The sequence below is a fragment of the Calonectris borealis genome, chromosome 1 (assembly GCF_964195595.1).
Source record: "Calonectris borealis chromosome 1, bCalBor7.hap1.2, whole genome shotgun sequence".
Lineage (NCBI taxonomy): Eukaryota > Metazoa > Chordata > Aves > Procellariiformes > Procellariidae > Calonectris > Calonectris borealis.
In genome coordinates, this window is record NC_134312.1 from 44,174,104 (window position 1) to 44,201,049 (window position 26,946).

A 26,946-nucleotide genomic window follows, 5' to 3' on the forward strand; every position below is an offset into this window, starting at 1 on the left:
CTCACAGCAGCAGTTCAAGTGTATAGAAAAAAAATCTCCCCTGCAGGTTTTGAACAGTTCGAACTTCAAACTCTGCTTGTGATACATATTTATTTGCCTGCTTTAAAAAAAATTGAGAATGACTTTTTATGAACTGCTTTAACCACTCAAACATATCCTCCAAAACATTCATGTTCTCCATTGTGGATATGAAATTCTGATGCCATACTAATAATTTAGTGTGACAGACGGATTAACTAGGGGGCAAAACATTTCTAGGGGATTAACTAGAGGGTACAACATTTCTAAACTTTCAGCTGCTTGACTTGGCAGCTTTGACAAAACCATTGCTGAATATTTGTTTAATCTGTACATGTGAGTCTGTAAACAATTCTGCATGTTGATTGAGTAATCTATATGTTAGACTAAGAGCTTCCTATTGCTTCTTTATAAAATATAATCTCCTTAAGGTAACTAATAAATGACTGTAGTTGAACGAGTAGCTAACTTAAGTCCAGTAGTTCATTAGATGGATAGGTAAAAGAGTTACTGGAGCCTGCAGTAACGTAGCTTATCAGCATAAATATTACAAATAAAGCATATTATCAGTGTCTGATGGAAGCGCTCTATCTGCATTAAGCAACTTGATGAATACTTACAGAATGCTGTAGCGCTGTCTCCAAGTCTACCCCCAACAGCTTTCCTTAAGCAACTTTTTCCCTGCATTTCAGCAGACACAGATAGAATACAGAAAGAATACAGAAAGGCTATTTGACTCTCTTTATCTGTATAAAATATTTTCTTTTCTTACACCTCATTTTACTAGCAGCTGTTCCACACTGGCATAAATAGAATAATCTTTTCTACCAATAAACTTACAAATTGCTTTAGAATGCCACACTTCACTGTGTAGTGACGCTTGCACTGTGAGCTGCTGCAAAACCTCATTTTGTGAAACAAAACCCATGTCACTTTACATGGCAAGAGAGTGAATACTACATTCATAGCTCATATAGAATCTGACAGTTCAAAACTAAAACAAATTATTTGGAAGGTCAACTCTCTTCTTCATTGACCTTGATATTAATAATGTTTGTGCCCTGGAATGTAAATGAAACACGTTACCAAGGTCCTTCTCCATCAAAATAAATTAACAGCTTTTTAATTTACCTATCTATGAACTCTAGTTATTTTCAAACATGTAATTTCAATCTACCTAAATCAATTTAACCAGGGACAAGGCTAGGATGTGACTCATTTGCTTCATGCCAGTGGGTAGCATTATGCTGCTAGAGGAAGAAATTCTGACAGATTTGTGTGCCTGAGAACCTTCTTGGCTATTTCCAGTTGACAAAATTTCCACAGCAGCTAATGTCCAAGCGTGGGATCCAGTGTGTGAAAAAGATCTCATCTGAGAGAGATGTACACATTATTCATGCTCAAAGCAATTGGGACAATTCCTTCCAATAATTCTTCCTTTAACACCAAGAGATCCTTTATTTCTTACGTAGCTGTACTTTGTAACAACAAGAGAAACCCAAATTATGAAATGTAGGTAATTGTAGAAATAAAAGATGGCAATATAAAGAACTGTTCCTCAATTGCCAACATATTAAGAAGCGCAATTACATGAAGTCAGTACAGAGTCAAACTATGATATCTGTTCTCACTGCTTGGCTCTACAGAGAGCAAGTTGAAAGGGATTCAGTAATTCTGAGATGGAAGGCAGGCAGCACTTCTTGTAAAGAGCTTTCAGGCTTTCAGTTACGAAAATTATTCTTGTCTTCACCTTGTTCTGTCCCTTCTTTCATGGCAGTGAGCTGGAATCCTGGCTTGAAAAAACATTACGATTTCTGCATTTAGCATCGTAAATCAAGCTTTCTTTACGTACACTACAGTATATAAATAACAGCAAGATATTAGCTAGGACTGGAATATAACTACTTTATAAGGGGCAAAAATGCCTAGCAAAGAATTGCCTTTGTTTTTTTGTCATCCAGTGTTGCCAAAATCAGAGGTTATGTATTACAAGATCTGCGTTCTTATCTGTATGCTCAAGTGAACAGTTTCTTCTTGTGTCCACTAGTTTTCCACTAAAACGTGCATCACTTTTTACGAGCTTGGAAATGGAAATCACTATGGTCATATCTGAAAGGATGGGCTATAATATTAGGAAAAGCTATTTTATTTATATGTTTTGAATAGATTTTTGATTCATGTCCTTTTATTAAGCAAATTCTTGAGAAAAAATACTATAAGGCTCCTAGATGGGAAGCAAGAACAAATATAAATCCAAGTGCTCTTGAGCTCAAGCAGAGACTTGTGTGAGTGATACTTTAGGATGGCTTGAGACTAATGAATATGAACTGCACTTGATTTTAAGCCATGTGATAGTATGATCCCACCGTGGCCCTCAGTGAAAGACTGGTTAATGTGCAGCCTGGGTTGGGTTGTTTACTTTTCATTTTGAAGGTCCAGAGGCAAAAAATAGTTACCTATCTTGGTAGGTTTGATTCTGTTCCCTACCACATATTACGTCACAAAAAAGAGAGAAATATTTGTATTGTCACTCTTATACAGGGTCAGTTTAATGTGAACATGACCTCTAACTAGAGAAGCATGTTTGCAGACTTAAAAATGCTCCACATTGTTAGTTCTGCCTCCCAGATCCTTTTGTAGTGTACCTCTACAGCCTGATGGCCTGTTCTGGTCACTCAAAATTGCAGGTTGGTTATAGTCTTTACTTCCAAGATAGATAGTAGTGACCTGGAGCTAACATCAGTTTCGAAGTGCCATGTCTGCTAAAGGAATTTCATGCTTTCAGATAGTTGTGCTATCGGGGTGACAAATACTTGTTACTCATACTAAAATCTATTGCTTGCTGAAAAAAAATTCGTAATTTAGTAATAGTTATAAAAATATTACTATAAGAATAAATATAAAAATAAATATTGTAAAATAATCAATATATTAATAATATTAATTAAAAATATATTAATATACACTTGTTGTGATTTTCAAAAGCTCTAGTGGTTCAGGATTATGTTCTTTTCCATGTCCAAAAATAAACTAGCATTTTTTCTGCTGGGGAAGGGTGCTTAATATTCTCAAGTCGGGCATTTTTAAATAATTTCAGAATATAAAACCAAACTGTGAAAAATGCAAAATCATTTGTCATCACTTGTGGTTACTGTATGGAGAACTGAACCACTTGCAGGGATAACAGTAAGTATGAACTACAGTCATTTCTGGTTTTATAGATTGATGTCACTGACCAGAATTCTCTCAATTATGAACTAAGATGTTGAAGCATCCACATTTTTACACTGCAGTAGCTGAGACATATTTTCAGTAGTATAATCATAGGAAAAACGTATTGGAACTAGAAATTGCCTCATCCTTGCTTAGTATGGGAAAACAATGAGTCAGAAAACCAGAAGAGATCGGGAGGTCAAAGAGCAGGGGAAAAATAACAGGAGAATTGAGCTGAAGGAAATAATTGGGGCAGGGGTTGGAAACTGGACAGAAGAGTCAAAAAGGACAACTGCATTTTGCAGCATTGTCAGGGAATGAAAATTAGAAACAAAGTGATATGGAATAGGTTAAGGAATAAGAGTTTAAGAAGGATTTTACCTGGGAGCAGGAGAAAGGAAGGCAAATGGAAGAAGAAAAGTGAAGAGAAGGTAGGAAGGAGATAGAAAAAAGGAAGGATGACTCCTGTTGAACTGATTGAAGGAGTTGATATATCACATGACAACAGAAGAGGTGGAGGTGAAGTGAAAACTATATATAAGTAGAAGGTGTGATATTCATTAGGCCTGGAAAATAATTGCTTCTTGGCCAGGACAGGAAACTGAGCTGAAAGAGGACAGAGCAGATTCGTAGTGAAAGAAATTGATTTGGCCCCAGCTTTTCATCCAAGGGCATTCAGACTGAACAGAAATAGGAAATGGAATTTGGAGGTTATAGGTCAGAAGAAGAATGGAGGAGGAGGAGGGATTGCAAAATATATGTTCATTAAGCTGAAAATAGCTCTATATTGTTCTAAAAGGAATCTCATATTGCATGAAATCCATCAGCTTTGTCCTGACCTCGAAACATAAATCTCTTGTAAAAACTGACCTAGCAGAGGACTATCGGGCGATTTACTTTTTGCAGAGTACAAGATGTCCTTTCAGTCCCTGAGCAGTGTTGTCAGTGCTATTAACACATTTATCTAAAAGCGTTTATTTTCAACAAAATCAAAATAGAAATAAATTTCCAAGCTTCCTTTAAGAAAAAAATCAGCCAAATTAGCTAAATAAAAACAATAATTCTTTTTCTATCACAGTGTATACAAACTTCCGTTTCTTAAAAATCAAGGAAATTAATAGCTAAAGAGAGCATAAATATTTCATTTTTCTGTCATGAAACTGTGTAATGTACAAGGCTAAGTATCCAAAGAAAATGGAAGGTCTTTGGATACTTAGCCTTGAGGAGGCTAAGTATCCAATAGCAATGAGGAGGATGATTATTCTCTCGTAGAATGTATTCCTGCTATGGCAGCGACTAAGACTCTGCATTATGAACCAACCTTGTTTGTACAAGGGGGAAGTACAAACCAAAAAGACAATCCTTACTTCCAACAACTTTTCAGGTAATAGGTTAAATGCAAAGCATTCCTCAGGCTTTAAGATCTATGGTACTTCTTATACAGTAGGTAGCTAGAGAATGAAAGCATACAAGATTGTCTAAAGCAATGTCTGCTTTCAAGTAACAATAAATTTTATAAACCTTCCATTTAAAAAAATTCTCATGGAATCAGTGTCAGCATTACAAACAAATGGTATAGGAAAAGGCATATGCATTTTATATTAAATAAATAAATATTAAACTTAATAAATGTTCTAATTGTCAATGCAGTAGTTTTTAAATCAATAAAGATGATTTTTTTTCAGTATCAGTTTGCACAGCTCAACAGAAGACCCCTTTGGATATCAAAATTTGTTATTTGAAATACTTCTCATGTATTTGAATATTTACAGTTTTCATTACAGAATGTCTTTTTTTACTTAGAAAGGAATGAGAAATGACCTGATAGCAAAGCCAGCCTAACTTTTTTTTCCTGAAAGAACCCATTTGCCAAATCTGATCCTGCTAAGATTGAAATCAGTTTTAATATTCTCATTGGCTTCCCTGGTACAGGGTGATTTCTTTCACATTTGGAGTCTCTGCTTCCTTCTTTAATTCTAGAATAGAGGAACCATTTTAACAACTTTTCATCTCTTCCCCAAATCATCAAGACAAATGTGAAGTGGTAGCATTTGGGAGATAAAAGGTATTTACCAGCAATGCAGTTTTATAATGTTTCTTTAAATTTGGTTGCCAGTCTAGAGTTAGAGTTCATCTGTAGATGAAGAAAGGATTGACAGGTAAGTTTATTTCCTTGAAGATTCAAATTTAAGTGTAAGAAGATATAAGATATATCTTGTATAAGAAGATATAAGATAGAGGAGAAGATTCAAATATATACAAATATAAGTGTATACACCTGTATTATTTATTTGTATTTTATAACTCAAGTACTTTCCTATTAATACATCAGATACTTTTCTTTTGCCAATGTTAATTTCAATGACAAAGAACTATGGATAGTTCTCAAATAAGGTAATATATCACTATAGAAATAGATGAATGGAGATAATTTAGAGGTGAAGGACCACACAAAGCGATTGAGGGTATTGGAGTCTGCTCTGTAATATTTATTTTATTTTTAAAAATATACACAAATTTAATTATAATTGGCTTGAGAAAGTGGAAGACAAAGACTTTTTAAGAAAAACCCAGTTAAGGTTTTTTCTTTCAAAAGATACTATTGTTTCTCTGAAATAGCAAGATTAATTGTGTCAGAACATTTTAAAATTTAACTTTTCACGACATGGGATCATTTTTGGTTTTGGAGTTAGATGCTAGTTGAGATGAGTGTCTGCTTACAATGTTAACATTTTGAAGAGAGAGAAAGTGAATCTCTAAAGTAATCTAAAAACACTTCTTTTTATCTATATAATCATTAGAGACCAATGGCAAGACATTTTGTTTAATCTGAGATATCAAAGAATGTAGCCAAAAGTTAACAATGAAAGTATATGGTAGGCCCAAGAGGTACATAACCAGTACTGACAAGGTGAACGATAGGGTATTCAGAGTCTCTGTAAGGAAGGTCCAGGAGATGATCCGGCCTCTGTTGCATGCTAGTATTACGGGAATTTTAGCATTTGTTTGTTTGCATTTTACTGACATACTGGGACGGAATTAATTTCAAGATGAAACAAAAACACGCAGAAACTAATGTGTTTGTCTTGTGTGGAAACAATGTCTGATGGTGCAAGATAATAAAACTTGAGATAGATTACCTGTCTCAGGGCATGCTTGGTCCATGTACAGAATTAAATTAACATGCAGCCATCAAAAATCAAAACTGTAAGCATCCCTGAGTAGAACAAAAAGTATAATTAAAATGCTGTGATTTTATGGTTGATTTGTTGTCAGAAAGCATCTGCGCCTTTTCCACCAAATTTTACCATTATGGCTCTCTTCTAGCCTGACTGTGAGTACTGTTCATTGATTCAGTTATACAAACGTATGTTTAGCTTTAAGTACAGAAGTAGTCTCAGACTACTAAAAGTAGTTGAGTCTATTGGGTTTGCGTGGCAAGGTTTTGGTAGCGGGGGGAGCCTACAGGGGTGGCTTCTGTGAGAAGCTGCTAGAAGCTTCCCCTGTGTCTGACAGAGCCAGTGCCAGCCACCTCCAAGATGGATCCGCTGCTGGCCAAGGCTGAGCCCATCAGCGACGGTGGTAACGCCTCTGTGATAACGTATTTAAGAAGGGGAAAATGTTGCTGCGCAACAGCAACTGCAGCCAGAGAGAGGAGTGAGAATATGTGAGAGAAACAGCCCTGCAGACACCAAGGTCAGTGAAGAAGGAGGGGGAGGAGGTGCTCCAGGCACCAGCGCAGAGATTCCCCTGCAGCCCGCGGTGAAGACCATGGTAAGGCAGGCTGTCCCCCTGCAGCCCATGGAGGTCCACAGTGGAGCAGATATCCACCTGCAGCCCAAGGAGGACCCCACCCTGGAGCAGATGGATGCCCAAAGGAGGCTGTGACCCCATGGGAAGCCCGCGCTGGAGCAGGCTCGTGGCAGGACTTGTGACCCTGTGGGGACCCACGCTGGAGCAGTCTGTTCCTGAAGGACTGCACCCCATGGAAGGGACCCACGCTGGAGCAGTTTATGAAGAATTGCAGCTTGTAGGAAGGGCTCGTGTTGGAGGAGTTTGTGGAGGACTGTCTCCCATGGGAGGGACCCCACGCTAGAGCAGGGGAAGAGTGTGAGGAATCCTCCTTCCGAGGAGGAAGGATCGGCAGAGACAACGTGTGATGAACTTCCTGCAACCCCCATTCCCCGTCCCCTTGCACTGCTCAGGAGGAGGAGGTAGAGAATTCAGGAGCACAGCTGAGCCTGGGAAGAAGGAAGGGATGAGGGGAAAGTGTTTTTAAGATTTGGTTTTATTTCTCATTAACCTAATCTGATTTGATTCGCAATAAATTAAATTAATTTTCCCCAACTCAAGTCTGTTTTGCCCGTGACAGTAATTGCTGAGTGATCTCTTCCTGTCCTTATCTTGACCCACGAGTCTTTCGTCATATTTTCTCTCCACTGTCCGGCTGAGGAGGGGAGTGATAGACTCGCTTTGGTGGCACCTGGTGTCCAGCCAGGGCCAATCCACCACACTGAGTATGTGCTTAAGCATCTTGTTGAGTGTCTTCATCTCTCCACAAGCTATAGCTATTTTTTAGGGAATTTGGCATCTCACAGGAAAATGCCTTCTGATCACGTTAAGCTGACTAAATATAAAGCAAATAGCTGTTTCTAGATCTAGGGGGAAGCATATATGTTTAGAACTGAGCAGCGAATGAAGTTAACCTGCCAAATGTAAAGCCAACAAACCAAATATTTAGTTTACTGAACTCCTTAAAAAATGAGGAGGAATATTACCTAGGGAAAGAAACAAAGAGAGCTGGTGCGAGGCACAAAGGAAGCTTTGGGATGCAGTGGTGAGCCATATGGAAGTCCTTCCCTGCTCCGTGCTACCCTCTGGGTATTTTCACCTACAAATTCTTTGCTTATTGCAAAGCCTTATGACATTTGGGTGTTCTTGAGCTCTCCTACATCTTTCCAGTGGCTTAGAAATTTACGTAGCTTTTGGCTCCTTGCACGAAAAGCGTCAAGTTGTTTCAGGGTAGTAGGGTGTGTTTTGCAACTTGTCTTGGCAATGTGCAGAATATTTAAGGCCATTCTGGCCTAAAGGTTTTTCCAGGGTTGTCTGTGATTGCAGAGGGCTGCACTTGGTGACCAGGGCGATCCCTTCCATGCTCTCGGGTAGTTCATTTCCTTGTTCTGATACAGTTCCTTGATAAGTATTAGAAGTCCTGGGACTTTCTGATTTCATTCTTTGTCATTTCAAAGCGGTATTAGTATCTTAGGGTTGGTTATGTAGGAAATTGTAAGGTTACACAGAATTGTCTGGCTGTGCTTTAAACAAGGTAGGTTGAACTAAGCAGGAAGGTGAATTAGGCTGTCCCACCCAAAAAATATCAGATCCTCTACTTTTTTTTAGTAATCCTGCTACTTTGATTCTCAGGGAGGAGGTTTTTTCCATGCTTTACCAAAAATTTCAGACCAAGTCAGTCTTCAGTACTAAGGACTAGCTAAGGCCAGCAGTCTGGCCAGCTCAGTGCTATCCCTGGAGCCCACAGAGGTTGAAATCCTTCCTGCAAGGTTCTTGACTCAACTGAACATGACTCCGTTTTGTCTTGCCTTTTTAATCTTAAGACAGTATGTGCCCTTGGCCACCCTCCTTCAAGGGTAAATCCCAACATCCTTAATAGGTTTAGCGGGACTGCCATCTCCAGTGTGGGGCTATCTGTTACCATCAGGCAGAACACCATGCTATGGTACCCAAGTTTTAGTAGATCTAACTTGTGTTTCTCTGCATAGTATTGCCTCATGGATATACTCTTGATGTACAGGCAATAACTGACAACGGATAATTTAATTTGTTTCTGACTCCTTCCTTATTTGAAATGAGTTAGCCACTTCATTCTGGGTACTGTAATGGAAAAAAATAGGAAGCTATTTGTATTTATTATGTTAAATCAAAAAATTCAGACATGAAGTTTTCTATTGATGTTTGGAAGGCTAGTGTAAGTAAAGTGCTGTTTTTAATAAACAGGCTTGTGGTACAGAATATGCCAAATCAATATACTTAGCGGACTTCCAAAAGAGATGTTCCTGTACTCTTGCAGCACAACCTTTTGCCTCCTGCCAAGGTAATTATCACTATCAATGACAATATCTTTCAACCTCTATTTTAGTTACATTGCTTAAGGCTTCAGAAGGCATCCAGGCAGAATAAAAACCGAGAACCCCGTTAAAGAATGTCTCTCACTCAGTCTCTGTGTGTTATATCGTTTGTTATTCTTATGCCATAAATTATATCGTATTTGTTACAGTTGTTATTTCAGAATAGTACACTGACCAAATGGAAGGTTTTCACACAGCCTGGGCGTCAAAGGCCTCCCTGGTTTCGCAGAGTGATATAAATCTCTAACTGCTACCATGGAGGCGTCTAGATTGGGATCATCTCCCCTCTTCCCTTGTGTAATTCAAGATTCTGTAGCCCAGTATCTTAGATATGGGTGATCCATTGCCAATATATATATTTTGTGATGTAATGTCACATGACGTTGTATTCTAAAGACTATACCTTTCTACATATTCAGAAATGACAACAATTACATTTTTAATGTGTTGTTTATTCACACATTCAGTTTTATGCCCATACTGGTGTGACTGCACTGTGTTATCCAATGTAAATATTTCTGCCTCAATCTTTTAATCATATAAAGAATATAGTTTATGTCTGTCATAAGCATATGTATGGATTTTATCCAGTGTTTGTTTGGTGCACTCTAGTTTGTAACCAAAAATCCCCAAACAAATCCAGAACAGCTATATGCAACAAGGTTGGAGCTTGGTTTTCTGGGGGCGCTAGGTAAGGAAAGGGGGGATGTATGTGTGAGTGGATACAGCTTGACAAAGGCATACATGCCTGCAAATACAGATACGTGCCTATACATAAGGTAGTGTGATTTCATTTATGGCTACTGAACATAAACATTCTTTATCTTAGTATTTTAATTATGTAACACAGTAAGTGCAACTAGCAAAAAAAAACAGCAAAAAAAAATTCTTTATGAGGGTGAAACATGGAACAGTAAATGGTTCAGAATTGTTACCGAATTTACTTTATTATGTTTAAGCAATCCAGGAAATATTGTCAACTGACAGAAAATACTGTTAACAGTCTTGCAATCCTTTGGTCCTGTACTACTTCTTCATCTTTGTTTAAACCACTCAGTTTAAGAGTACCTTTACTTTTTGGTTGAGTAATTCCTGTGCTGGTGAAGAGATACTGCTTTGGGATTTAGTCAGATAAATGTAGTATTGATAGTAGTGGCAGGTGAACCACATTAAATGTATTATCAAACATGTTGTTTCTTTGTAATACAGCCTTGCCCAGAGAGTCAAATGTGATGAGCCCTCTACAGATGAATAGTGAGAGGCATTTGTAGCTTCAAAGAGTTTTGTAAAACAAGATGGTGCAAATAATGAAGGGAGAGATAAAAATTTTCCTGTTTATAATGCCTTATAAAAGCAATCTTAAGGCGTTATGGCCAAAGGAGAACTTAGAATGTCCTGTGATTTGATTCTGGAAATCAAACAAAGTCCCAGAGGTGCAAACATTCAGCCCCCATGGCAAACAGTGATGCGAAGGTGAAATTTTAAAAAACACTCAGGGTTGCCTTGATTCTCTCCTACTGAAGTCAGTTTTTTATAGACATAAGCTAAGACCCAGTCCTATAGTCTGATCCTTATAAGTACTGCAGGAAACTTAAAAGTGGCAGCGTTTATTCAAAATTCTACAGACTTTAATTAAGCCTCCACGCTCCTTCATGAGCTGCATATTATTGTCTCTGCATTATCAGTAGGGAAACTGAACAGTGACATAAACGTGGTATCAGAGCAAGTCAGAGACCAATCCAGGATTATAGCTCTAGAGTTCTTGACTTCTAACCCAGTATTAGCTCCGGTAATTCCACTCACCTCTACAGTAATAGCTTGGTATTGACTGAGGGGCAAGGTGGAAACAATAAAATAAAGATTTAGTTCAACTATTCTTCAGTTCAACTAATGTAAGATGATTTCAACTACCTACTTTGTCGTGCTTTTCCTAGTCCAGCTTTAAGTTTTACACATAGCTGAACTTTACTATTTCTCTTAAAATATTTTAGACCAAAGGAAGGGGTTTTTGGTATCCAGCCAATGCTTTCTTTCCCTGTTATATGCTGTTATGCTTGCTTACAGTGCTGGTCATGTGCCAAATATTGTCCAAACTTCAATCTTTCAGATGCTTCCTACTCTCTCTTCAGCCTTTTTTTTTTAACAGTACCTGTCTGCCTGCCTCGTTTCTTCACAATCTACCTTTTGAAGGGCCTCTTTGCCTTTCTTAACATTCTCAGTGATCTGTTCAAATGCTTTACTTTTTCATATTGGCAAAGCAAAAACTGAAAACAGATGTGTTTTTTCAACAGGCCAAGATAAAGGTATTGTCTTTAATATGCATGGAAAATAGCAGTTGAAAGACCAAAAATCTCATTGGTCTTTTTTGTCATATCTCATTGCAAACTCATATTTAGGAGAAAGCACTGGGTAAATTACAAGACAGTGGATCTGGATTTCATGTCAAGCAAGAATTGCTTTGCGGTTAGGGTAACTTAACCTCAGCTTATTTTTTACCTATTCTTAGAGGTGTTGCAAGATTCAGTAGAAAAGTACTTTAAAGAAGTTTCTTACCATATGCTCAAAGGAACTGTCTAGGTGCAAAGAAGGGCAAGTATCAACTCTGATGCCCATTTTGGTTTAAGGAGAAGGTGGAGAAGGAGAGAAAGCACATCAGGAAGGAGCAAATAAAACCAGGGCCAGGGGAGGAGATACTTGATTTCTTTGGTATTTTATCTTCTCTCTGACTCTTACTGGTTTCTAACCTTATACAGACTTATTGTCTTGAATTTTCTGATATATAGACTGAGCTTTAAGAAAATAGTTAACAAAGGTGTTTGATTTATTGATATATATCCATGTACCTGAATGCACCCCTAATGTTCCACTTTTAAGCTGTCAGGTTGTTCTGTTCATAAAGCAACATTTCACATTGCATCCTAAAATCTTCATGTATCACAGAGCTTTGCTGAAGACTGACACTGCTGTGGATTGTGTTATTGTATTCTAAAGGAATTAATTTTGCCTAAGAGCTCACACTTCAGTTATTCTTAAGACAGGACTGTAACCTTGTAGGCAAATGCTGATTTTTGTCAGAAGGAAAAGAAACTGACAGTCAGCTTCTCCAGAGTATGTTGAACATGCATATTTAATGTCACTGCAAAGCATAGATTAGAAAATTGTCTGCATACTTCATAAGTGATAGTAGAAATTGATTAAAGCAATTGATTGTACCCTGTACAACGAAGTATTTACGGTCATTACATTAATGCCAAAAAGCACCTGTCAGCTTCAGAAAGGGCATCTGCTGATTTGTTGACAGGCAATTTCAAGTTCTCTTTTTACAGAAACTCATATTAAGGGCTTCCTTGAACTAGATGATCTTTAGCAGATATTTCCTTTTTGCCAGATGCTGAAATGCAATTTTAGATACATCATGTGGTGTTTTCTTGATTTGTTTAAAATCCATGCTGAGAGGTGCTGAAACAATCATTCTGTGTAGCCATGTCTGTTATGCTGTCCCTACTTATCCATGAATGCAGTTATGTTCTCTTCTGACTGTTTACCAAAGCTACATTCACATGCACCTTCCTACTCACAATATATTGCCTTACATCTGCTTTGTTTAAAAAAAGAAAAAAATCTCAAAATCTGTTTAGCGGGACCTGCTAAATTCTGCATTGGATCATTCAGCAGAGAACTTCAGCATTTCAGTGTTAAGCAGCTTCCCTCTTTTGGGGTTGCTGTGAGATCTGTGGCATTATAGCAGTTTGATGTAGAAAGAAGAAAGGGAAATAAATCCCCCTCCAAAGCTAGACTGACAACAGAATTGAGGATGGAATTGAAGGAACTAGACAAAGGGGCTAGAAGAAGTCTTATATCCTAACTGCAGTGTTGCTCCCCTGAATTAGTCTAGCGTAAGTTTGCCTTCTCTAGACCCCTCCTTAGATGTCTAATACAGCCTGTTTTAAGAATCTATTGCAGTATTAGGTGTTCAGTGGCCAGGCTTGTTTTGTCAGTTAGAAAAATAAATGAGGCACGTTTTGGATAATGATGTTCTGCGTTGAGGTAGAGTGTGTCCCTGCCTCAAGATGATGCAGACATTTGTTACGTTTTCTAACTTTCTGCTTCTGCCTCTTCTGGGCCATGGGTAGTACAAATTGCTTTTGTTTTATAGTCTTAGCTAATGTGTTTGCAAATTGCGATGAAAGAATCTCCGAAAATTACGCTATACATCAGCTGCGACAGAACAAATGGTTTTTCCCTTCAAATAGCTCCAGTGTGCTATTTGAGTGCAAATCAGTAGTTTTTATGAAGTGGCTAAAGTTTGGTCTGAATAAGCTATATTTCAGAGAATCTAATAATAAAAAATTAAACAGGTTTCCTCGAGATGGATAGGAAGATTAAGTTAAAGGGTGGTTTGCGTTAACATTTGGCTCTACGAAGAGGGAGAAATATTGCTGTGTGGAATACTTAGCTTCATTAGCAAAAGTAGCCCAATTAAAATATTTGCCATATGGGTTTTTTAGGGATTTCAAATAGACCTTTCCTGAATTTTCCTTGATTCAGAGATGCTAACATTAAATGTGACACATGAGATGGTAATTACAAGGTAATTATTTGATTTTCGCTAAATAGACATTTCCATTAGATTCCTTCTGGCAATATCTAGCTGAGGAAGTTGATTTTATAGCAAATACAATATCAAGATGTCTTTTCTTTACTCAACTATGTAAGGAACAGTAATGATAACTACCTCTTTTAATGTTCCTAGCCATCTGTACTCCAGCACTCTGCAATGTCTGATGTGCTACTTTTTGATTAGGCTGTCAGATTTGCTGAATGTGGACTTGGTGCTTCCTGTTTTCCTTTTATGTAGACTTGCAAAACCACCACTTGTCTTTTATCCTGCTTTTTGTAATAATATCCTTGCATGTAATCTGCAAGGATTGGCTGTTAAGCTCTTCTGTCACAGCCCAGGGTGACACCTGTGATTAAAAGGTCTGCCTGAATTCCCCAGTCTCTAGGTTTTTGGTTGTAGTTTCAAGATGAAAAAAGTCACGATGCTTCAATGTTTCATCTCTAGGATTGCAAAATCAGACGCATTTGTCTGGCATGTGTATATACTATGTAAAGAAATGTTTTAAGATACTGAAAGGATATCTCTAGATGATGTTATACAATTATGAATTTAGACCCAAATCCCAGCAGCAATAGGATGGTTAAAACTTTTACTGTGCTTGCATAAGCGTGGAGATGGAATTCACTTTTTAGATGCCAGCCCTACCCAATTTGCTGACTGACCAGGGAAGGAAGCCAAGGTGGCCAGGTAGTATGTTACTATGTGCCACTGACTACCGAAAATAGCATGACTTACCCACACTACACTGAGACATCACCTGCGCTTGGTTAAGAGCTCTGATGACTAAATTCTCTCTCTTGCACAGCCAGCCAGGCTGATGACCGTTTATCTCAGGGGTATGAGATGTTTCTACTGAACTGCTGCTGAGTTGGCTTTGCAGCTTCTGAGAATCAAGGTAGCATTTGCAACTGTGGCCAGTTACATATCCACCCAGTACTTTTCACAGGCTGTTGTCATTTGTCACTCAAGGTTCACTCTTGACATTTAGGTTATATGTTTCTTTAGCAAGTTGTAGCCTGACTGTGAACTCCAGTTTGCATTGCTCTTGGCATTTATGTATTTAATACCCAGACAATGCTTCTGCCTACTCTTTTTTTGTTTGGTTTGGTTTATTTGTTGGTGTCTGTGTGATTGCTCCTCTGTGTCTAGGCAAAAAGGAAGAAACGGAAAGATGTACTGACTGGTCATGTTATTACTTGTGTTTGAGGACCAGTGATACTGATCAGCGCATCTCGTTTTTACTTCTGTAATGGTGCTATGTACTGCCCCTTCCAGGAGACACTGCTGTCTGCTACAATGACAGTCACTGAAAAAATAATGTTCTGGACAGTACTAAATAAGAAAGAAATTTGACAGTGTCAGAAGTAGACTGTGACAAATGTGAATATAACAGACAGTTTTACAAAAACTGATCTGTTCAGTTCTCCAATTTTCAGGGGCATCTCCATCAATCCTGTTATTTTCATGCTAATCCATTTTATTTTTTGTTTCTTTAGATCTTTGTACTATAGAACCATAACTTATCAAAATGCAATTTTTAACAATTAACAAAAAGGTTTTTTTAACTAACTGTAAGGAAGGCTAATATTCTAATATGCTGAGGAAGACAAAGAACGTGGTACAAGATGAATTCATATTTTCCAACAGACTTTGTCATGTTTATACAAGAGTCATAGTAATAATCCATTCTTGTGACAAATGTATCAAAGACAGAAATAGCACAGTTAATTTTTTAACATAAATAATTAGAAGGCTGCAAACATTTTTGGATTTTTAACTAATTGTTCATGATTTTGTCATCCTAATTGTCTAGCCATAAGGTTGTAAAGTATTTCGACCGATGATAGTATAACTGTTTGCTTGCTGTTTTCCTTATGATAAAGTTAATTCAATGCTAAACCATAGTAGAGTGATTAGAAAGAAGGTGATTTTTTTGGTAAATGAATTGATAAAGTATTATATGTTGTAACTGGAAAGAAATCTTTAAAATCTTCAAGTGTGCTTACTTTATTTAGTGATCCTATTATTAATAAATTCTAGTACCACTACAAAAGATCAGTGCTTTCCAGTTTGTTTTTTAATTTTGAGTTTTTCATTCTTTGTTGCTGCTGACCACAGAAAGGTACAATGCATCATCTCTTCTTGTAAAGAAAAATCTTCATTTAAGTCGATGACATTTCATCCTCTTATTAGTTTAAAATGTGGTTCAACAAAAAGGAAAAGCCAACTGTGACCATGAGAGTAGTGAAATTTCACATGAAGGTTAGAAACAGTAGTCTTGGGATATGAAGCCCCCAGATAGTTACAGAAAGGTAAAAGGGACCAGAGAGCTGTTGGTGTAGAGCAAAGGATATTGCATGGTGGACGCAGAGCAAGCAACGTTAAAGTGAATGTCAGAGATCATGGATAGCAGCTTCGGAAATTGATGTACCTGTTTTCATAGGATTTGTTTTGCTGTCTACCAGAAATCTGAGCAATATGTAGGCCATTACTTCTTGGATTAGTAAACCAGTAACTTGGTTTTGTCTGTATTTAGACTTGGTAGACTTTCATATTTCTTTTTAATAATTTTGTTTAGGAGAATTAAAACAGCAGCATGAATAAAACCTACAGTATGTGAGAGAAAGTGTAGGCTAACATTATGCCAATGGTGAATTATCATCTTTTAGTGTACATACAGGTGATGTTACCGTAAGTCGGTGAAATAAGAACTCTTTAAGACTCGATTTTGGAGTTTTAGAAAGCAGGCGTTCTTTAATGCGGCGCTGGGCACACAGGGAATCGGTCCACCTAGTATGCGTACCAAATCACTCAACCATAGAAGTTATATACAGATTTGGAATCTCCAAACACTGGAATGCAGTCGAGTGTGTATCAAAGGTACGGAAGTTCTTAGAAGTGTTTGCAGTTAGATGGCTTGTGTTAGTTCCATAAAATATACCAGCTTTTAATGTAAAGATCTATGTTATCTTTCTAGGAAGGATTTGGGGGACTGATTAAAAACCTTCACTGTGTTTCTAAATAAATCTTGGTCTATAGCTGTAATAAGCAACCTAAATATGACTTCTGAAACCAATTTTGCTAGGAACTGTTTTCTTATCATTTCATATAATCCAAGAAATCTAGTCTAATAGTGTTATGACGCAACTCATGGAGGACTGGATTTCTTTTTTCTTAAATGACTCAGAAAATAATGGTAGCTCTTTATCTTTTTGTCTAGGAAAGCCTGAAAATATTTGGAATTAAATTTGATGAAAAGCCACATCAGGAGTGCTGGTTGTTTCAGCGGAAGCCTTGAAAACTTTCACTTAGGAAATTCAAGTTACCCTCTGATGTATAAAGTTCTTAGGGCTTTTATTACTAATAAATGTTAGTAGTATTCTCATGTGTTCATATTTGCAAATGGAAAAATGTAGGCTTCATGTAAAGTTTGAAAACTCTACTCTTTTCTAAGAAAATGACTGAGACATACCTAGCAGTCACAAAGCAGGAATGGCAAGCTATGCACTGTGAAGATTCTTCCCAGAGCAGCTCCACGGTTACTACATGGCAGATGCAGCAAAGTGGTTGAAGTGTCCCTACATAGTGTGAACACATCCAACTTGTCTGCTTTAATGGTCTGTCATATGCAAGGATTTCCTGGGAGTCTGTGCCACATTTGGTGTACATCCACATCGCTGGCACATTTGACATCCCATTTATACAGCAGGACTACAGTAGCTTCACTGTGAAATGCGTGTTAGTAGAGGAGAAGCCATATATTGTCCTGGATAGATACTGGGGGGACTGCTAGTGCTGCCCGAAATTCTGATAATCCTTTGGCATTCCTGCATGTGGCTGAGAGTTGTCGGAAGAACATAAGCTCAAGTTGATTCAGATACCGATTTGTTACTGTATTGTCACTGGCCATATTATCACCGTTAACAGTTTTTTTTTCATGAAAAGAGACTCTTTTAGTGCCCACTGATTCATATGATTGTTTATTGATCATGAAGTTATGATACTGACCTAAGTGTGGTTGATTGAAGTATCAGAGTGGATGGCTCTTTTAACATCAAGCCAAGTGTGAGGATAAAGCAGAAGCTGGAAAAGGCTGTTGATGAGCAACAGGAGATTTGAATCCACCAGGACTGAGAACCAAGGAGGGCAGCAAAGTATGTTCTGGGCAGTGCTGGTAGGAGAAACAAAAGCTGAGAACGTGAGAAGCATCACACAGCTGGTAGAGAGATGCAGGGGCACTTGAGGAGCAGCTAGCACTTACTGAGGGTTAGAAGACTCTTTAATTTGTGTATGAGTTGTGTATAGCAGAAACACAGTATGTCAGGTGGAGGTGTAGAGTATAAGCAAGAGAAGACTAGCCAGTTTCCTATGGAAAAAGGACCATGGAGCTTCCATGGAGTTGAAACGCTTGGATCTTTAATGTGCTAAGAACTGAAATTTTGAGGAAGCCATGGGTGAGCAGCATCTTTGAACATTAGGCAGCAGGTAACTAAAAACAAATGAACAGAGGCCAAAAAAAGCAGCTTCATTGCCAGTATTGTAAAAAGTATTCCCAGAGACAAATTCTGTAATGAGCAGAGTCCTTCACTAAGTAGAGAAATCCCTAGAGCTGAAAACTGTGTTTGACTTTATCCACATGGGTCACAGGGTGGGGATGGCCAAGCCACAGACTGAATGTGCAGAGGAAGCAGGGTCTAAATACTGTTTTTATGTCTAGTGGGCACAGTGACACTGCATGTGTATTCTGCTAAATTGTAGGCTGAAATATTTAAATATTATATGTCAAGATCTAAAAAAACTTGCAATCTAGTTAACATCTGTAAACTTAAATGGCTGTCCAATGGCAGCTCCCCTATATAAATACTCTGTCTTTACACAGTGTGCTGAATAAATGCTCCTGTGTATGAATAGGATGGGGGAATTTCTCCTGCCCCACCAGGAAGGGTGTGTACCACCAGTATTTTTTCTTCTTCATTCTGTTGCTCTAAATTTCTCCCTTGTCTTAAAAAATAGCCCTTTGTCTTTGTTTATCTTTTCTCTTTCATTCCCTGTTTCAATAGTTATTTCCTTTCCCTTAGGAAAACCAGCAGCATGCATCCATATTTATCCATTTCCACAAACTTACTCCCTGTCCTGGTTTTTCCTCCTAGTTTTGAGAGGACAGAGGATCTGGTAACAAGCTCTTAAGGGCAGAAGTTTGCCATCTCTCTTCTCTGTACACTGACACCTAATGGCAGGCACACCTCTGAGGATTTTTTTTTTAAAGCCTTAGGTTGTTTTAAAACCCTCTGTACTGTTGCAGTCCAAAATGTGAGGGCTGGTATAACCCCTGTGTTACTCCCATTCTGTACACAGTCTGAGAGGCTTTCCAGAAAAGGCGGTCCATAGAAGTGCTTAGCTTTCCTACCACTATTTATTCCCTTATCGGACTTTTCATGAAATTTGCAATAAAGATGTCAATAAGTACTTTCTTTTCCGGTTTGCTCATTTGCTAGAGGACTTTTCATTCTGGATTTCGATTTACAGAATATCAAGGACTACTGAGCCTCCTTTCATTCATTATTCTGCAACTCATTTGTTTGTGCACAATCACGTCTACTATGATATGTGTATCTCTTTATCAAATAATATGGTTTTTTTTTTTTTTACTCTTCTGTACTGTTCTCCATCATTTCTTACTGGCAAGGAGGCAGGGTGATGGGTGTGAGGGGAAGAATGCTGTCATCTAATATACGGTAACTTGGAGGAGTGCTATTTAGCGGGTTTTTTTGTGGAAGTGGATTTAAAATTAGTTTCTGTTAGTTACATTACAGGCCTGAATTCAGTCAGTAATGACCTCAATAGTGCCTGTTTTAATGTAATCCCTGCTTGCTGACTTCTGTTCCAAGAATAAAAATTTAAGCCAAAAGATTTAATGAAATCCTTTGGGATTAGTGCTCACTGGACTGGGGAAATTGCATATCAACCTTTTCTCTGTACGCTAACCGTACGGTTTGGTATTTGAATAGGAAGGTGTCCAAAAGAGACAACTCTGAGTTCATCAATAATTTACATTTTTGTTAGTTACAAACCTGGTATTTGGGATTCTGTTGCCATAGCAATCCATCTGGGCCTGAACGGATAGTGTTTTAAGTGGTGGTTGTATAGGGATTCACAGTGTGTGCTTTAAATCCCTTCTAAACTAATCCTCAGATCTGTTCTGTGACTTATTTGAGGCTTCAACAAAATCAATGTTACTCGCAGTAAAAAGTTTATGCTGAGCAAATTAAGCCCATAAAATATTAGAATATGCATATGATTAAGGACTGTAAAGTTCATAATGTATTACAATTTCCGTTTCAATATGTGAAGCAATTAATAAATGCCCACAGCTCCATTTTTTTTCAAAATACATTTAATTTGTTGCGCATTATGCAACTAGAAATTATCCAGAGTCTGTACTGGTTATTAGCTAATTTAAACTTCATAATGGAATGCTAGCCTCATTTTCCCAGATGTCAGTTCTGTGTTTTACAGGATGTCAGTCTATTCATAATACTGTATAACTTCCACTTTCAATTAATCTGATTTTCTCTCTTATAAATAATCCTAAAGTGGAGAATAAAATTTGAAATTCCCATTTTCACTTCTAACACTACTGGAGTTGGGTTTGGGGGCTGCGCTGCTAAATTCAGTAGGCTGAACGCCAGCTGCTTTTTGTTTGAAGTTTGGTTTATATTTTCTCATTTTGCCACGCAAAATTTCAAAATGATTTATTCAAAACCTCCCAGATACGCCACATGAAGGGATGTCCTCAGGTTTGAAAGACAATCAATAAACTCCTCAGCAAACCTGGGCTAAGTTTCAGCTCTGTCAAAACCAAAACCCTCCTGAAACTGATTTGCAGAGCTTTTAGTTCTTCATAACAAAAATGTTGTCCAGTTGTGCTCTCAAACTGTCACTAAACCATAATGATGATGTATTAGCAGCTCTTTATTACTCCAGAGTATAGAGATTCAGTTTGCAAATTTATTCCTCAATGTTTGAAAGAGGAGAGAGAAAAATATTCAAATAACAGCCATATGCTCTACTAATGAGTGTTTAGCCCATAATCCTAAACAGACAAAAATTGTTTCTTCATGGAGTTTGTAAAAGATCACACGGTTCTTCCTGGCTGTAAATTGGTAATAGAATAAATAAACTGCAGATGGCCTAGGAGATCTTGAGAAGTCTTTAATTACCATGCAACTTCCCCTTTCTCTTTTATATTACAGTTCACAATGAATAGTGAAGCATGTAATAGAAGGGGCTTATTTTTGCCATGATTCTGTGATGCTAAAAATGTTCTTTGTCACACGTAGTAAATGTAAATCTACTCTGTTTCTGTATGAGTTAAACAAGAGTTTCCTGAGAAAAACTGCAAAGACTCCCTTCCTTGCAGTGGAGTAGGGTTTCATTTCATGAGCAAAGATATGCATGTATATTCTTAAATTCAGTGTGGCTGACTGAACTTTGTTTATTTTAGAAGTCCAGTTCTTCTCCCCCAGCTTGATAGGACTATTTCCATAATTGGTTACTAAAGGTAACTGGGAACAGAGAGCCTAGAATTAACCAAAAAAGGCTTTGTTTTGATTGCTTTTGCATATCCTTATGACTAACTAAAGTAAAAGTTGCAGATCGTTTACATGATTACTAACCCTAAAATTACATGCCCTAAAGTATCTTCTGTAGATACCATTTGTAAAATATAGATTACGCTTCAAAGGGATATTACAAGATGTATTCAGGCATATCAAAATGTGTTTCTGTTGATATTTCCAATGGTTTCATTAGGAAAACTCTTCCCTTGCAAATATTCTCGAAATGAAAATGGAGCCTTGGATGATACTAGCGGTATGACAGATGCTATTTGTAGCTCTGGAAATATAGTTGTCACTGCAGGGGATCTCCTGCACTGAAGACCCACAGGAGTCCATAACCAAAGGTGAATGAATTAATCTTCCAACAATCTCAAAAAAATAGCCTGTGTTTCATAGTAAGTGATAGAAACACAGTTGAATTTCTCTGGTAATTTTTTTGCTCTTTCTCGAGAAATGCAAATCTTTCCTGTTTATTTCTCTATATATATTTTAGCTCTGCAAATCCTTGCAAAGAGGGCTGATATTTAGTCTCCTTGATTATTGTTGATTTTTATTGGTTGGTTTTTACTTATTTATTCCAGATCTGCATTATGTTTTTCATGTTTTGGAAACTCCGTCTGTCAACTTCAAGGAGCAGGCAGGCTGTTTCTGTTTGCACTAAGTGAAGCACCACACTTACTCATGGTTTTGCTTAAATTTGCTTCTCTAATCTAGCACATAACCTGTATTTTTGTTCAGTTATTTCCAATTAATACTCAAGTAAACATCTGTCTTTCCATTTTCTGTCTTTGCAGCAGAAGGAAATAGTTAATCTTCTGAAAGGTTCAGTAATAATATGACACAGCTGGACACAGACAGCTTAGAGAAACAGGGGAAGATGGAGACAGTGTACCGCAGAGCAGGTGTGACTCTCTGTGTTAATTTCTCTGAGGCACTTGCAGCTCCCTCTATTCAAATCCAAGATGTACACAGAGACCTGTACCAAAACCCTGGCTCTGAACCCCGGATGTAGGTTGGGATTAGAGCTTTTAATTGAAACCTGTCTCTGACTGTGTCTGAATTTCAAATCCCTCAGTTTGGGAGGGCTTGAGGCAAAGTTTTGGTTGAACCTGTTGAAGAGGTATTGGGAGTACAGTAGTTCAGATTCACAGTCGTGGCCTGTACCAGGACATTTTATACAGCTAATAAGGAGCACCAAGCAATGTCAAGCCTGCTGAGACTATTGTCAGATGTATTACAAACTCTGGGAAAGAAGTGAGTTGATCCCACCACTGTGTTTTACACCAGCATCTAAATTATTCTAAACCCTTTTGAATGAGGGTTTCATATCATTGTCCAGCTAACTTTGCATTGTTCCAGTGCTCCACAACTCCTCACTGATGTCTAGGGCATGAAATAGGCGATTAGACAGAAGAGCTAATCGCTACAGTTCAAAAAAGTTTAAAACTTAATAACAACATAATATTGTATGCTTCGGACTCACGGACTATATAGCCCTCAGCTCCAAACAGCTGCTACTTGTTGCCTAACAGGTTTCTTCAGTAGACTGACATGCAAGTGAGTGATTTCTGGAATATCATAGATATTGACAGAACTATACAGAAGACAATATTAATTTTTTTAATTAAAAAGAAGGGAAAATTACATTTTTTAATCAGTTATGTTCTGAATCCTTTATTATTTGAGTCATGAAAGATGGTAGCCTGGTTAATTTAGGGTGATATGCTGGATGGAATCGTGATTTGCCTTTTTTGAAGACTAGAGTAAGGGTTGATGTGATATAGTTTGACAATTTTAGATAACAGCAGTTTCATTTTCCTCTGACAAAGTTGATGTAAAATTAAAAATACATTTACCGATCTTGGTAACTCTGCATTTGGCTCCCTTTTTTAACCGCATCAAAATTGATCATCTTCTCATTTAAGTGCCTTTACAACTTGATCCTGCCTGCTCTTTCACGTGAATGTTGCCCTTATTGCAACACTTATTGCCCATCAGTCCCGATTTTCTCCCTTCTCTCATGCAGCCTTCGTTCATGAAAGCTGTTAATAGTAATAATCTGCAAAGCCAGTATGCTGTGTTCCTTCAAATCCTGCCTTAAAAACTCACCTCTGTTGTGATGCCTGTAAACTACCCAAGAAAGGCTAAGCAGCTGGTGTGCTGTGATCAGTGCTTATTACGCTAATTGTCTGCATGAAACAGTGGGACTGATGCATCAAACCCCCCTCTGCAGCGTGTCCCACTCTCCTCCAGCAGCGGTGGGGGAGGCTGTGGCTGTCATTGGAGGTACACATTGTTTCTTTCTTAACTCCTCAGTTTAATGGGATAATCCAGCCAAGATCTAATACAGCGTGAGAATTTAATTTTGGCCAGAGGATTGCCAACCTCATAGGTGTGAAAGCCTGTCACTTTTTCTGAATTGGGGTGAGCTGCAGGTGCCCAGATGCAATTCAGATGCCCAGAATTTGGTATGAGGTTTCAAAAGAGATTTGTCCCCCGAACCTGTGGATTTCCCATCTCTGCTATTGTTGTACCCAAGACTGGAAACTTTGCCTTTTAAGTAAAAGGAGCGATGTGGATTTTCTCTTCTGGATGCTTTCATAAAAACCCAAGGCTTTAAATCTTGGAGTAAACCAAAACTAAATATGAAAATGACAAACTTCTATGGCTCAAATGAAACTAGGTAATTTATTTTATGCAGATGATAAATGCATGTGTTTGTTTTCCTTACAGAAACGTGGAGTCCTGAATAAACAAGGAGAAGAGTTAAGCAGACAGTCTGTATTGTGAACAGTAAGTGACCGGATTACGTACTCTGAACACTATTTGTACTTCCATTTTTTTTTTATTTTTTCTTATTCACAGTTCTTTTAACAACTGTAAGAAATTAGTGCAGTGAGCATTTCTGCCTTTATCCAACTGAGTTTCATTTCACAGGGGTAGACTTTTATTAATCCTATAATCATCTTAGGTAAGAGGCCCAGATAATCCACACGATGTGTCTTCATTGCTACCCATACTGAAAATATTGCCTTTTTCTTCTCAGCAAAAGTGAATTGTAATACTAGAAGGTACCAAGCTAAAAATAGTGTTACACTAACATTTGCTCACACCTGAAATTTCGCAGAAAAACGCTTAGATTTATCAGCGTAGTCAAATCCTGTTGGGTTGGGACATGAGTAAGAGAGTTTTATGGGTTTGTGATAACCATTTAATCACTGACTAATTGTTCTGAACTGCCCCGGTCAGAGCTGTGCTGTTCACTGCACTGTATGACCAGTCACAATGCATGGCTGCACTGGCCTTTGGTAACTACAGGTTTATAAAACATCAAGAAATTAAGATTACTCGCTGAGACAAGAAAGTGAGCCATGGTTGTGTTGTGGATGATATTATTGATGTTGGCCTCTGAAAAGAATCTCAGGCTGCTGGTGAAGTACCAGTCGTGATACAACAGAGAACAGACACTGCTTTTATTGCCAATCCTAAGTAATATGCCCTGGGAAACGTAGCAGGGTATATGGGTGTACTGCATTACTGAGTATTAAAAGGTGGCAGTATTCTTTGAGAACCAAAGTGGGTGAATGTGTGTTAAGACATTTCTATCAACAGTTCCAACAAAACAGTTCCTCTATGCTAGGTGCTAACAGAGCCTGCCTTTTTGTGGTAGAAGATTGTGGACAGTAAGTAATGTACAGAGAATATGTGCTCTTCAGCACCATTCTGCTTATAGAATATACATTTGACAGTATATCATGTAGTAAAATTGAAGGAATTTTATTGTCTTATACAAAATCTCTATTCATTCAGCCAAACTGGTGTATGGAACAGACTAGTTTTGGATAGAAGTAAATCTTGAATATTTTTTGACAAGCAGTAAAAATAAAACTCTTTGATGGAAAAGAATATGTATAAACCTCAACAGACAAGAAATGCCCAGTATCTCTCTGGGCAACCAAGTTCAATGATGGGTTTTAACATTACTTTTAATCAGGCAACATGAAAGGAAATGTGTGTGACATTTCACTGAAGCTGAGGGCAGCATAATGGTTGTTTGAAAATTGGTGCAATGTACTAAACTGTGCTACCAGTAGGCATTTTTAGACATATAACGCATCGTACATATGTTCCAGAAGATCATTAGAAAATGAAAAAGAAAAATTTCTAATTCATTAGGAAAAGAAAAAGAAAACAGTTTAAAAAAAAATTCTCAAAACTCTTATCTTATTTATCTATTCCTCTTAACTTTCCATTGCTGCTTCTGTCAATCATACTTTCCTTCCATTTTCTCTTCTTTCCCCCCGTGACTCTTGTGGTTTATATTCCCTACATGCTATCATACCTCTCTTCACCCTTTCTAGTGTTTTACCTACACAGCTAATCTGCTCCAATGTCATAGTTTCTCCTCACATCTCCCACACAGGGCCATCTCCTCTTCCTCTTGGCAGAGCTGCATTGCAGAATGTTCCCGATCTTTGGCAAATTTTGAGCTTGCTATTTCTGGTATCAAATAGATACTCTGCAGATCAAGAGCATTATTGGTATTGTTGGGTAATAATGCACAGAATAATGCCATATATATCTCTCTAAGAAATTTGCGAAGGGTTGCAACATATTGTAATATGGGTCAGCTCTTGCAATTTTTATTTGACATGCAGAAAGATATGGTGGAACTTTTGGCAGCAGATGACTGATAGTTACATGCATAAATATTAGCAATTCCAGGTAATTTGTATAATTCAACTAATATATGTATACAAAAAATTCATAAGTTGTTATAGACCTGTTTGTAGAAAGTAAATTTCACTACTACAGACACTCAAAGATTTTTTCGTCACTTGTATTCCTGTGTCAAGTGGTCAGAACTCACAGGCAGCTGTTAAGAATAGCATGGATTTATTTGCGTATAGTGAGAAAAAATTAATCACCTATTATTGGTACTCCATCACATACAAATTCTCTCTCTCCTGCTGGCAGAATAGCTTGACAGAACCTTTTCATAGTACCCATCAGTTAATTTTATCAGTCATGGTATTGTGATTATAAACTACAAATGATCTAACAATGAATATATAATTACAGAAATGAAACTGTACAGTGGTTATTTAACATTTGTAATGTGTAATTTATTTAACACTCTCTTTGGAATATAATAAAACAGAAATAAAATTACATCTATCTCTCATCCATCATCAGTGAGGAGCAATGTTACCAGCTTGATCAGGCTACCCATTCAGCCATGTAAGGAAGTTCATGTATGCTACCTTTGGGCTTGCTTAAAACACCCTTGTGAACTCTATGGTATTCATACACTAAGCAACAAGTCATT

General features: G+C 37.7%; 1 protein-coding gene across 2 annotated transcripts in view; it reads left to right on the forward strand.

Moving 5' to 3' along the window:
* SYT1 (synaptotagmin 1) overlaps positions 1-26,946 on the forward strand; it is a 357,183-nt gene that overhangs the window by 100,522 nt on the left and 229,715 nt on the right. For both annotated transcript variants that reach the window (XM_075150488.1, XM_075150480.1), the window contains exon 3: positions 24,351-24,410. The gene's annotated coding sequence lies outside the window, so the exon portion shown is untranslated. The remainder of the gene's footprint in view (positions 1-24,350; positions 24,411-26,946) is intronic.